This window comes from Rissa tridactyla, chromosome 8 (assembly GCF_028500815.1).
Source record: "Rissa tridactyla isolate bRisTri1 chromosome 8, bRisTri1.patW.cur.20221130, whole genome shotgun sequence".
NCBI lineage: Eukaryota > Metazoa > Chordata > Aves > Charadriiformes > Laridae > Rissa > Rissa tridactyla.
In genome coordinates, this window is record NC_071473.1 from 51,323,158 (window position 1) to 51,337,365 (window position 14,208).

Sequence of the window (14,208 nt, forward strand, 5' to 3'; positions counted from 1 at the left end):
GATAAGCGATCTCTGGTTCGCTGTAACTGCCCTATGGTGAACGTGGCAGGCATCAGTATAGTACATATCTCTAATAAACGGGTGTGCCCTACTGCCTGGTTTCATCTTCCTTACCTTCTCCCTCCTCACCTTGCCATGCACGCACCCTCTCTCTGGGGGGTGTGAATTTGTGAATGCTAATGGGCAGCTACCTCTGGAGTAAAGTGCAGCAGCTATTTAAGGGCAGATGGTGACAATACGGAGCAGGACAGGGGTGGACTGTTGGATCGTGTTGCTGACAGTGCAACAAGTGCTCCTTATGCTTGCAACACAAAGCTGTTACCTGCTGTTGTAGGGTGGTCCAGCTTTTTAATGTCAGTGAAGAACTTGGTCTGTCAGGTTAAATCACTTTTTACAATACGTGAAGCTGACAAACATGTCTAGGTTTGAAAATAACACTTTCAAATTCTCCAGTGCTATTTTTTCCTAGATGTAATGACATAATTACCAGTTACAGTATAGGAAGCAACAATGAAGCAAACAAACACAAGCATCTATGAAAGAAAAGTGAAGGTCTAACTCCCCTGTTTGAAGTTGTTAATTTTTTTCTTCCTTGTTTCCCCTGGTGTTCCCACCTGACTTCAGCTACGATATTCATTTGACCACATGGTGGGCACTGGTGTTACTTTATATGCTCACTGGAATTAGGCAAATAATAAATGCACTTCCTTGTACATTTGTGTGAGCAGTCTGTGGCACAAAATATGAAGTTTTGGCTGGAAAGTGGGGGCTCACTGCGTGCTGTTGGTATACACACAACCTTCACGCAGGCAGCATTGGTCTTTGTTGCATATAGCTCAAACTACTCGCGCTTCAGCTTGTATCTTCAGCTGCAAATAGTTTTGCCAAACAGCAGTAAGTTACTGCATATTCATAAGAAAATCTCTGAAATCCATTAATGCAGTGAATGCTACAAGCAGTTGTTTAATTCCTTTTTAATCTTTACATACAAGGTAAATAAAGGCCAGTGACCGACTCTTCTGGCACGTGAACCGAGGGACATCAAATGAAACTGGCAGGTTTGGAATAAATGAGAGAAATGTTTTCACAGTATTGTAGTTAAGCTGTGGAACTCCTTGGCAAGAGTGCTGTGTGGACTGAGGGGTTTTAAAGCGATTAGATGAATTCACAGAAGAGGAATCACTTAAGGGCTGAGTGTAGTGCATCTCTGGCTCTGGAAACCCCAAAGCTGCAGATGGCTTGTGCCTGGGAGAGCATCCCGAGGCAAAACTGCTGTGCCCTGGTTTTCTGTGCTTCTGCAGGTATCCACTCTTGGCTCCTGTCAGAGATAGCGTATCCAGTCAGACCTGATGTGGCTGTCCTTGCTGCGTTAGAACTCCCCTGAGATAGTCCATAAATGATCTGTCTCTATTGTGTCAGCGTGCAGTTTTGATGTTTATAAAGGGCTTGTCTATGCAAGGAAGAAATTCTGGAGAAATGTAAGATATGAATTTTAAGTAGTTTGCTGTGTGGAGGTTTTTATTGTGAAATAAGAATTATTTTAAAATTCAGCTAAAAAGTTTTTTTTTTTCTGGTTTCTGTTACATAGGAAGCGATGCAAATAATTTGCTTTAGTCACTTTTCTGTATAGACAAATAAGACTAATTAAGTTTGTTCTGATTAATTGTTGATATATTTAATTTGTTAGAGTTTTCTTGTTTTGTTTTATCTTTTTGTTTTTTTTTTTTTTTTTCTGCATGTTTCTTTTGTCCTAGAAAGCCAAGTTCAGACTACAAGGAACATGGTTAGTGTAGCTCTAACATGTTTGTAGAAACTAAAAAACTCTGCTTTTATAGTCTGTCGACTGATATCAATGCAAGTTCTTCAGTAGCTTCAGTGAGTGTTGGATTGGGCTGGAGATATTAACTCAAAGTCATTTAATTTAATTTAATTTCTTTTTTTCCTTTTTTTAATCCCCCACCCATTTTAGTTTTCTACTTCCTTCCTTTTACAGAGGTGGAGTTTCAGGACTAGACATTCCAGTTTGCCAAAGACGTGTTGCTACTGAGGCCTGTAGCTATGGGGGACACCCATCAGTCCACTCATTATGTTAATTGCTACTCACTTAGAGGTTATTTGGTTGAGGCTGGCAATAGACAGTCAAGCTGGTCATAAACGTTGTGCATAGCAGGAGAGCTCTGAAATCAAAGACAAATGCTCTTTGCCTCTCCAAGGGGATTTTCTACCTAATTCGGGACTGAGTGGTGAGCGGGCACTTACAGAGGTCTCGGTTTAGATTTCAGCCGAGTGCCCCAAGTTCACCACCTGAGACTCGCAGAGTGCCACAGATCAGAAGTGGGCCCCGGGAACAGAGAGACAGTGATCCTTTGTGGCCATTAGCCAAAGAGCTGGGAATTTTGGTGACTATGCCCTGATTTATTAAACAGCTATTACTTTAGGGCTTTTTCCCCCTTTCCTGATGTCCTTAAGTAAATATTCCTTTAGTAGTATGAAAGAACACTTACTGACCCATTTATAAACCATAGCCATTTACATGTCTCAATAAACTAGCTTGTGGGTAGGGGTTGGAAATGAACTGCACATCCCTGTTGCTGGGAGAGGCAGATGCTTTGAGCAGCAGTAATGCAGATTTTGATTTATAAAGTTCTCTAATCAATCAATACAAGACTGACTGAGGCAATCAGATAATCTGAATAATTAAATGGCTTTTCAGGGATAAATTAAAATTTCTTATACATACCACATCTGTCTAAATTATATTTGGTGTCCAGGAATAAATGGGTTCATTGTTTTGTTTCATTCCTGTATCACAAATGCTTTTGGCTTATTTCTAGACCATTTGAAAAAAAAAAAAAAAGGATAAATGACAGTTTCTGCTCTTTTATATTGGGAACAGTAATCATAGAAAGAAAATGCCTGTTTCCATGCAGTTTTTCTTTAAACTTAGATATGTTATACCATCTCACTTTTTACCCTCATCAGAGATGTTTCCACAACCTTTTTACTATATAGACAATTATTTTAATATATAGAATTTTTAATATATTTCTTTTTTTACTCCCTGCTTTCAAATGTGATATCCTGCTTCATGTCTGCATGAAGTGAATAAGAGTGGGAATTACTGGATCTTCTCATACTGCTTTCCACTTGCTTAAGGAATTAAAATAGAGCAGGTTTCCCTAACTGAGGGAGGCAAAAGTTTGAAGAGTCAGAAGAAGCAAGTCTTTTTCTTTTATTTACTACATCAGGGTATAGTAAAAGAAGCTGGGAGTGAGCCGGCACAAGGCTCCTTAGGCTAAATGGAAGTAAAATAATTCACAAATGCTACTGATCCCAGTTCCTCCTCCGTTCCTCAAGGTGTGTTTTTGTGGTCGATTCAAGTCCACCTAAGTCTGTGCCACGGCAGAGGTGTGGCAAAGAGGCGCCACCTCTGCTTTTGCTCTTTGCCCCCAGTAGGGCTCATGTGGCCAGGCAGAGATCCAGGAACTGAATCTGGCTGAAAGCTGAGCTGGAATAATAAAAAAATAAATATTTGAGGATACAAGGGAATGCATAGGCTGGGGGAAGAATAGGATTCACATCTTGAAGTGAAGGACCCTGGAACCAGATCTATATAAGACCAAAAGCTTGTCTTCGGCTAGTCTTAGTTTGCACATGAAAAATGCTTCTCAGAACTATAGGCACTTGTAAGTGAATATCGTGTCCATCTCCTCCACCCTCAATTAGTCATCGCATAACCAAGCTATACGCGTTTAGTCCTTTTCATCTTTCTTCTTGTCAAGCCCTTTAGCCTGACCCCCTCACCTACTCATCCCACCAATCATTTTAATTAATCTCTGAATTTCTTTGAAACTACTAGTTTGTGGAATGGAGGAAGATGAGTAGGTTAGAGAGACAAGATTGTGAATGATGGAGGTGGGGCAAAGTTAGGAGACTTTGCAAGACCTGTTGGGTTACCTCTGGGGCAGGACGGCAACACTGTAAACACAGAAAGACTGCAGAAGTAAGGGAGGAACCACCAAAAACATTTTCCATTTTCTTAAGAATGCTGTCTGAGCAATTCAAACCCTGGATGTTTGTGTGCAGCCACATATGAATGAAAGATTTGATATGATTGATAGGATGATCTTCTCTTTACCCAATGGTTAGTTATACCAGATTTCTCACTATTATTTTCCCATTCCCAGCTAGCTTTATAGAGGATTTCAGTGGTCAGTGCAAGTGCTCAGAAATATATTTTCCAATAAGTTATGAACTATGTAATTTTTTTTATTTAAACAAGTCTATGTATTGTATAATTTTTGATCAAAAACCTGACCAAATAAAAGCTAACTACACTGTCTAGAGATGAGTCTGAAAGGAACCCTGGGGCCTTGCTCCCCATGCGTTTTAGGGTGTTATGAATCTAAATATCACCCCGTTAATGCCTCTATGTTTGTTATTTCTATACCATAGCATGACCCGTGCTCCGAGAAATAGAGAACTGGGCAAAGTTCCCATCCTGTGGAGCTTACAGTCGGAAAAATCCTCTACACAGAAACAAGGCTGGCAGAATAGCAGTTGATCCGCAGTGGGAGTCCAAAGAGTGAAGGTAAGCAGTTGAGGAGGCACTGGAGAACGGGTGGCATATGGGAAGCAGACGGCTGCGCTCAGCATTGTGAGCTGGCAGCATGAAAAAATTTACCATACAAATAGAAGAATACTAATGCTGAGTGGTGGGGAGGCAGATGAACACCTTTGAAAAGATACTTACTATGTTTGGTAACAAAGGTCCCGCTGGAAGCATGCATTTGTTCAGACATTACTAAGGTGTGGTTTCACTGTGGAGAACTGAAGTTATCCTTTGGCATTCTGATGTTTCAATAAACACATATTAAAGGAAGTAGTGGCAACAAAATGCATTGATTGGTGATTGACAATTACGAATGAAAGCCTCAGAATAACTGGATTTAACCATTCAGAGCCCTTGGTAAAGTAGCTCAGTTTTGATTAGGGTCTCAGAACGGATACAAAATGCTTGGATTTTTAATTAATAAACGATCTGGCATCCTGTCAAAGTTGACACCTCGCTCTGTCTTAGCAGCTGTTGGAACAGTAGGCTCCTGGCAACCTGGGATAAAGCAGTGCTTGCAACAGGAGAAGGAAAGGAAGCGAGTCTGCATGAGACCAAAAATGCCTCGTGTAAAGCACCACGGAGCTTAGGGATTTCCAGTGAGCAATCAAGCTTTCCTCCTCTGTGCCATGGGTTCAGGCTTGGGCACGGACAGTGAGTTTCTGTTACTGAATGTCACCAGTGGCTGGTGGCTGACAGATGTAAGGACACCTGTCTGAATTCGAGTAATGTTTCTGACAGTAGAAGCAACAAACAGAGAAAGCGATGAACAGTGAAAGTAGGTCCTGCAGGGTGCTCCTTCCCAGGGATTATAGTGGCGGAGCCTGTGGGGAAGTTTACAGAGTGCCTGCTCATGTAATTCAAATAGAAACGTTCACTCTGGATGACAGTCATTTGTGTCGGAGTCACGGTGTGGGAGCAGTTAGGGTTGCCAAATAGCCAAGGAAGGCATTGTAGGAAGGAAAGGGCATGGCCTGGGTAGGGCAATACCTGAAAGCACAAGCAGAGTTAAAGACTTCGGTTTTGGAGAAGATTTTACTAAACTGCTACTCTTCCTCAATCCCATCTGATTAATAATAAACAACCCGATCTATGATCGCAACTGACATATCACACAGCGAGCGACTGCGTAGCTGCTGCCCGCTGGTCTGGGCAGCCCTGTCCCCTCACAGGATGAAAATGTCCTGGTCTGTTCACAGCAGCCCCTTAAGACTTCCATAGGAGAACCTGGATACTCGAAACCCTCAAAATTGCTGTTCTTTCCTCTTTTCTTCAGTAAAAATTGCCAACACTGCAGTGTCTATATGTTCCCTTGTTTCAGAAGGAAGCAGAGATGGAAAATTTTGTCTAGAATCAGCATTGATTCCTACCTGAGATCTTGTTTTTTAAAATGGGTTCAGGAGCACTAGTCGCATATTCACATATGTGCTAGAGGAAGTACCGCATGAACAGCCGGCAGTGCATTTGGCAGGCGCATTGATCAGCTCACAGGACTGTTTACGCAGTCTGTTGAGAACATATGAAACATATAAAAAGCCATAACATTTGAATATATTAGAAACAAGTTCATGACATCAAGGAAAATTTTTAGGTTAAAAGGACAATAATAAAGAAAAGGCCTAAGGGCTGTGATGGCTGCTAATTGAAATTCGGATTTTTTTTAAATTTTGCTCTTTTTCTATTTTTTTTTTTTTTTTTTTAGGGAGCACAACTAGAAAGACATTCCAAAAATCGCTGTATGGCATTTTGAGATCTGGGTACCAGCTGCAGTTTTGCAGGGGCTTCTGTTCAGCTAAGAATGGGCTGTGGACTCAGGTAAGTCCTGTGAGAGAGGTTAAGTAGATGTGTTGTAAGAGCTAATGGTACAACATAGCCTTGTTCTATATAAGCATGTTTTGTGCTGATGTTTTCCAGCTATTGCGTTCCTCACAGTCAGTATAGGAAAAGGTGTGTGGCTGGCAAATCTGCAAGCCCGGACAAAGCAGTTCTGGGTGTGGATGCTTACAGCCTATTGCCAGGTGCTTCAAATAGGCATTTATGTCAAAGATCTGAGGTCAATTCAATGATAGCCAATTTCAGCCCTAGATGATTACATAAATATTAATTTCACATTGTGTATTTCACATTTAGTTACTGGTCTGGAAAGTATCTACCTTACCCTGTAGCAGTAGTGGTGGGGAACATATATCCCTTCAAGACAACCAAGAGAATGTACAAAGTAAAGCAAAAATTTGTTAACCTCTTTAATGTAACCTCATGAGTTTAATGAGAAGTAATCTTATTTTCTGTATACCAGCAGAGGAAAACAGAACAGAATAAACTCAAATGGGATAGAACTGGGTCTTTCCTGGTTTTACCTTCTTGCTGAATGACCTGTAATCACTTTTTGCATTTCTGTGGCTTGGTTTCCCTGCCTGTAAAATGGGCATAATGAGACCGAAGTTCTGGTAAAGTATGCAGATCTATGGGGAACAAATGCTGTACAAGTGGTATGAACTATTTTTATTAAAAAAAAAATCATTAAGGAAGAAGGTACGGAAAAGGAATGGAATTTCATCTGGAAGAAGATCTAGGATTAACTTATTAGTATAAAATATTTGTTACTGCTCTCATTTGCTTTTAGGATATCAACCATTGACATTTTTATTGGTTCATCAGCCTTGTAATGTGTTTTGAATCTCACCCAGGACTGTGTAGAGCATATACTTTACTGTGAGGGTGGTGAGGCACTGGAACAGGTTGCCCAGAGAAGTTGTCAATGCCCCATCCCTGGAGGTGTTCAAGACCAGGCTGGATGAGGCTCTGAGCAGCCTGGTCTAGTGGGAAGTGTCCCTGCCAGGGCAGGGGGGGTGGAACTAGATGATCTTCGAGGTCCCTTCCAACCCAAACCATTCTGTGATTCTGTGATATACTGGCACCTAGATTTATGCCATTTTCACTCTCTGGTCACTCTCTGACATTTTGACCAAATATCTTCCAGTTGCTGTGTCCCTGCTTTTTTTTTGGAGAGGTTTAGTTGGTTTTGTTTTTTTCTTTTCTTTACATTCAGAGTCTCTGCTGCGAGAGGCTCTGACAGTGGTTTGGAGCTGTTAATGTCAAAAGTGCTGTGTAGGAGGAATTACTACATGTCAGATTCCCAGAAGGGGGAAGCTGAGGCACAGCGACAAGCACCTCTCCAGAATCACACAGATAGTTTCTTTGAAGAAAAAGCCTTGATACTTAGTCCAAAACTTTGTCAAGAAGATAATCACGTGAAACATGGGAACTCCTTGCATTATACACCCCTTGGGGAAGAGGGTGAGTGCAATAACTGCTCCCTCCTCGCAGGAGTAGGTATTGCTAGTCCTGGGGAGGTGAAGCTTACGGCCCCCTTGGACGCGTCCACCCAGTAAATCTGCACCTAAGCTTTCTTGCCTGCTTTTACAGGGATGTTAAGTTTTAAAATGCTATGCATATAGCAATCATTTTTAAGGAAAACTAAGGAGTGCTTTTCAGCAGATGTAAATCAGCACAATTTAGGATGTCGCTAGTTCCCCAAGTGCTTTCGGCCGGCACTGCTGACAAAAGAGGCCGTCCTGCCCTCTTCCTGCTCCCACGCTGTCCCCTCCCTTGCGCTGACACAGCCATGAGGTGAAGTGTGTTGGGAAATACATCCCGTTCACATCTATCCCAGCAAAAAACCTGAATGGCTGGGGAGAGAGGCATTTGCTTCTTTTCAGGGTGTCACCAGCATATCCTGGATTAAAGTCCTCATGGAACGACCTCGTTAGGGCAATTCACTGGTCTCCGTGAAAGCCAGGGGTGTGCTAGTTTGTCCCAACAGCTTCTGGCTAAAAGAGAATTGTGCTGCAGCTGGAAACTCAATCAAGTGAGTTTCAAAACATTTCATTCATATGTGGTCCTCAGTTGATTCTTAATACACCTTTACTATAGCCCGTAGTGCTTCATAAGCCTGTCAACATTGCAGTCGAACAAAGGCTGGTCTCAAGACTTTGTGTTGTGTAAATAAACCTTGTGCCTAGCAGGGTGTCACTGACTTAATGTAAAGCCTGAAAAGGGGAGGGCGTGGGAGCAGCATGCCAGTGTTAACATTCTGTTTTCTGCGCAGGATTGCAACAGGATTGCAACAGCCCAGCCTATCTGAGCCGCTGCACGTACCGTAAACATGTCTCTGCACTTGAATTTGATATGGGTGGTGATAGAACAATATACCTTTCTGGGAAATGGTAACGGACAGCAAGATTTTGTTTTAAGGAAATTCCAAATAAACAATAGCAGTTTTCTTCTTAGAGTGCTGATGCTTCCCAGGTGGCCCACCAGCCAGCCAAACAAAGGAAATATATATGGCAGCATTCGCTCAAGGGTTAAAGTTTCAGGGTAAGGAGGGGGAATGTCAAAAATCCTACACACTTTTATAGTTACGCTTATATCTTTGTGGTAGCTCTGACTCCTTTTTTTCTTTTACTTCTCACAGATCAGCAATCAGGGGACAATTGACAGGAATAACCCCTTGCTAAAAATATACAACTGTTTTTGAAACAAACAGCATTTCATATGCAAAGCTGTCTGGTAAAGTGCATGCCCAGGGTGCTTTTTCAGTCCTCATGGGAAGTTTTACAAAGAGCAAGCTACCTTTTAGCAAGCGCTTTTCTGTTAGTTTCAAAATCCTCTGTTGCTTTTTTCTAGAGTGATTTTCCCACAAAAGGTGATACAAACCATGCGAAAAGTCTCAGTAGAGCTTACCGCTCCCCCTGCCCCCTTCTCTCCGTCCCTCCTCCCCCAAACACGGGGAGCTCTCAAAAATATTTTAGTATCCTGGAGATTAAAAACAGTGTCTTTAATTTGTATTTGTCTTCTAATAGCTCTGACTTTCACCGCCTTGTCCTCCCCTTTATTGGGAGTACATGTGTGAGCACTCCCTCTAATGTTGTTTATACGCTCGCTGTCAGGTTCAATAAGCAGTTTCTTAGCAGGGCACCTTCCCACGTGAAGGAAATGTTTCCAGTTCTTGTCTTAGCTCCTGCTTCCTCCATGTGCAGTGTCTTGACAAGGCACAGCAGAGAAAACAGAAATGAGTATCGGTCATATCTGTAAATCTTAGCTGATAAATGGAAATTAACTCCAGAACCTCATGAAATCTACTGGCAGTTTAGATGTAGGGCAGCTGTTTACGGGGCATTTTATAGGTGTTCCAGTTATGCGAGTTTTGCACAGTGCCTATTTTAAGTTTAGGCATTTTATTAATAGTGGATCTGGAAAATTTTAGAACTGTAGTACGCCAGTGCATCGCTTAGGTAACACTGAAAAGAATGTGGTAATCTGTTTAAGGATGTAAATAGGGATATTGCTAAAGAGAATCGAGATAAAATGTAAATGTGAATAATTGCTGCTAAGACAAAGAAAAATTGGCAAGCAGCCGGATAGAAATTAGAAATGTAACTAGTTTTATACCACGGGTACTAAATCATACTGGTGGAATCTCAGGTCTAGTCAAGTGAACGGCAAAGCCACTGCTAACCTGTAGGACCAAGGATTTCCCCTTCATGAATGGGAATAGATAAGTAAAATTTCCCAGAGCAGAAAAACATGTTATAGAAGTGGCCAGATTTTCAGCTTTGAAGTAGAAGAGATACTTTCATTTTCAGTATCTCCATTAGAGCTTCTTTTTTTTCAAGACCAGGAGTGTTAACTCTTGTGTCTGAGCCAAAATTCCAACCTAAGCAGAATGTACTCATCTAAATTTCCCTTTTGGTTTCATTTGGACAAGGTATTCTTTGGTGTAGTGTTGCTGTGTACTGTTACAGCAGTTGCCGTGTTGGGAGCTTCGGAAGGTGCCCGCATGGAAGAGGTTACATAAAAACTAGACCATTGTAAGCTCAGAGAAACCCCTGAGTGTGGTGGTTAAAAAGAGAAAACAATTAGGGAAAACACATCAAAGAGTCTCAGTCAGAGTCCGAAAAGGAAAAATACTGATTATATTTGTTTTGATTTTGTCTTACATGAAGTAAAAGATGTGTGGTGTGTCCTGGGTCGCCACCCCTAAGGGGTGTGTACTCAAAGACAACAGAATCAGACTCCAAGACTTCGGTGTGGTTTATTTTGGTTGCGGGGCTGGGAAGATAAGATATAATTGTACCATATACATAGTGGTGCTATCGATCTGATAGATTATCCTTCCCGTACACCCCTGACCACCTTGCCTACGCTCTGCCTGCTAATCTGTTTCTAGCAGGTTAACTCCTCGCTTTCTGACCTTTCAAGAAACTTTCAACTATGATTTTTAAAACAGTCACAAAAATGTTTTTCTTTCCTCAAATGTGCAATTCTTCTCTCCGATGAAGGCAGTCAGAGGCGTGAAATGGGTAACATTGATTGCTAAAGTTGGTGCGCAAGTTCAGGTTCAATAAATTGTGAACCTTAGGGGCTAAAAATTGTTTAGAATTCCATTCTGGGTCTGGGAATAAGAGTAGACATTTATTGATAGTCCTGTTGTTCACACTCCACCAGATACTAATACTGTTATTTTAGAACAACGTTAAATTCTTTTTTTAAAGTTTGTTAGACTTGGTCTGCCCTGGGAACCATGTTAAAAAAGGTTTGAACTAATAAAATATGCAAAATGTGGTTTTAGGGCTCTCCTTTAATGTGGAAAGGGGAAGAAAGGTTTTAGTCAGTTACAGCAAATCCAGTAAGGGAACTGTTTACTTAATGCTCTCACAGTTATTTTTTCAATGTGCCTTTCCAGAGCTTTTCAGCTGGGTTTAGTTCATGTCGACTAGCGTATCAAATAATGTTTTCTACTGATAGGTATTTTTCAGTCGGTACTCTGACTTCATTCGTTACAGTCATTTTCTGTCTGGCACGCTGGTATAGTAGATCCCAAAAAGCTACAGGAAGAGAAATGAACAGGACTTTGTAAGTGGGGGAATATAAAATATAATCCGTATAGACTTAGAATTTAGGTAGGAACATTGCATCTGAGTTTGTTTTCCCCTGAAAATATCTAGCATATATAAATTGACCTGTCAGTAAGAATATTACAGATTCTTGTTTGATATGGCTTGTATGCATTATATGGCTTTTACTTGAAAATCCTAGGAAAATGGAAGGCAACAAAGCCTTTATACAGTCCTACTGAGAATGTCATCTCTCTTCCCAAGTCCACGTAGTGCTTGTGTGTAACATAAAAGCACATCCAATAGGTGCGTGTATCTGAAATGGCAGAAAAAGGGCCACTTTCGTCCCAGGAGTTCCAGTCCTTCCCTGGCTGCCTCATGTTGATGATCGTTTTAGAACTTTTTTTTCACCTCAGGAAAGACACTGGCAATAGCACGTATTATTTTCCTTCATCAACAAAAATAGATCGTAAAAAATGCAAGGTATAGGAACATGCTGTGTTTGTGACAGTTAAGTGATACATTGACTTTCCTGGTCATGCATATGTGGCTTTGGCCTTTTAGAGCCTTCCCGAGTTTGGGTCCAAGCCGCTTAAGAAATTGTCTTGTACTTTATGCTTTTGCCTGTAAACAAGAAGTTGCTTGGAACAAAACATTGTAGGTGAAAGATCCTTGCATTTTCCTTATATCCTTCTGCCATCTTGATTTGGTGACATGCTGTAAAATCCACTTGTTCTCCTGGCTCATTTGGAACTCTGGAGAGTGGTAGATGAATGAGCCAACCATGAGAAACAGAATGGAGAATGTTTGTAGACAGCAACACTTTCCTTCAGACCTTAAAGGCTAAGAGAATTTTTTCTTTGTCTGGGATGACCTGCTCTTGTGCATCAGGTAGATTGACTTTTTGTCCAGATCAGGAGTCTAATCTTTTTTCCCTTCTTAAAAGGAATATAAAAAAGTCACTCTGTGTATATTAACAGTGGGCCTAGATTCATTTAGTTTTTATCTGATCCTCACAAAACATCCAATCTGTTTGCAAAACTAATAGAAGTGTAACGACAAGAGCAGCAGTGGCAAATACCCTTTTTTTTTTTTCCTCCTTAATATCAAAGCTAAAAATGTGGTCTTGATTTATGTGCAGGATTACCAATTCATATACTGTTAAAGCTATGTAATAATACATCTAAAGCCTAGCACAGTTTATAAACACATAAAACATATGTAACAATAGTTATTTATGCTGAATCTTTGTTTTTTCCCCTGTATACTCTGTATACTTTGTTACTTAGGGCACTAATGCTGCATTCATGTAAGCAGCAAACTACGGCATTTATCTTAATTTTATTTCTTCCAAGTCACAGCAACATGCTGGAACGAAAGCCATTGTCTATAGCAAACCTTCTGAAGTCTTTTAAGGGCATCCATCTGGATAGACTTTGTGGTTACAGAAGGGCCGATGCTGTAAGTATTCATTCCGCTTAATGGTCTCATTCATTTTTATTTACACTCTTTGCAGGTTGCACAGAGTCTCAGTTTGAGTAAGAATTTCAGAATGCATGCTGAATTCAAGAATTACAGGCATATTTTAAATTAAAACAAAGTTTCTATATCTGTCTTTAGGATGCTTAATCAAAGCGGTGGCTCAGAAGTAGACTGTTCAGTCTCCAGCGAAGCAGATGAGAAGTGCAATTGGTAAGCGCTGTTAAAAACCAGGTGCATAAGTTTGAAAATGTTGATCCAAATCACATTATTATAAGTAGTAGGGAAATGTCACGACTTACTGAGATTAAACAAAGACCTGCTTAGAATCTTGTGACTTCAGCTCATAAATGGATTTCATCACTCGTTACAGCTGCATAAACAAATGCATGTGGTATATATACATGTTTTGTTTTTGGAAGTTGTTGTTTTTAAAATCCCCTCAGAGTTTTTTTAATTGCTCCTAATGAGCCAGCGTTCCCTAGTTCTGGAGCGATGCCTCATGTACCTGAGCAGCATAGCACAGTCATTGCTTTTAAGGGAATAGTTTGCCTGTTTTTCTCCCTTTCTGGCAGCTGAACTGCTTTGGCAAGCAAGTTAATTTAAAGGAGAAATTTACAATACGAAACCTGGTGTCAAAACATTTATTCCTTTTATGAAAGTAGTCTTACCCTAGTGCTCCTTTGGAGCTATAGAAATGTCATCTCAGACCAAGCAACAATTGGAGAAAACCCTACGCAATGTCTGAGCTCGTACTGAATGAGGTTGTCACGTATCTAGATATTTTTTCAGTTGTTTAATGTAATTTTTCATGTTGTGTGTGGCCTCGTTTCTCCTGATGGGCGTCTCAGAAGGAATCCTAGAATTGTATGCTCTGTGATTATCCACGGGTAATTAGTACTTCTCCCATGTTTTCTTGACAATATGTTGCAAGTGGGATGTGTCAAGATTAATCGAAATTTTGGTCTTCCTGCTGCGATTATTACCTGAAGGCACTAACAATGGCAGTAGTTTGTGATGTAGTGCAGACACTTGTCTGTGGATTTAAAAAGTGGTACAGATCAAAACTACCAAGCAATTCTCCTATCTATAGGTTACAAGCTGCTGCCTCCAGTTAAAACTGTACTATTCAGCATCTCAAGGCAGGCAGTTATCAAAGTTTAACCTCAAAAAACTAAGCTGGCAAAATAAGATGTATGGGTAATTCCTTGAATTGCAATA

At 40.7% G+C, this 14,208-nt stretch overlaps 1 protein-coding gene across 2 annotated transcripts in view; it reads left to right on the top strand.

Annotated features, from left to right (window-relative positions):
* FGGY (FGGY carbohydrate kinase domain containing) overlaps window positions 1-14,208 on the top strand; it is a 327,916-nt gene that overhangs the window by 27,411 nt on the left and 286,297 nt on the right. For both annotated transcript variants that reach the window (XM_054211719.1, XM_054211718.1), the window contains exons 2-4: window positions 4,456-4,591; window positions 6,315-6,427; window positions 13,129-13,200. The gene's annotated coding sequence lies outside the window, so the exon portion shown is untranslated. The remainder of the gene's footprint in view (window positions 1-4,455; window positions 4,592-6,314; window positions 6,428-13,128; window positions 13,201-14,208) is intronic.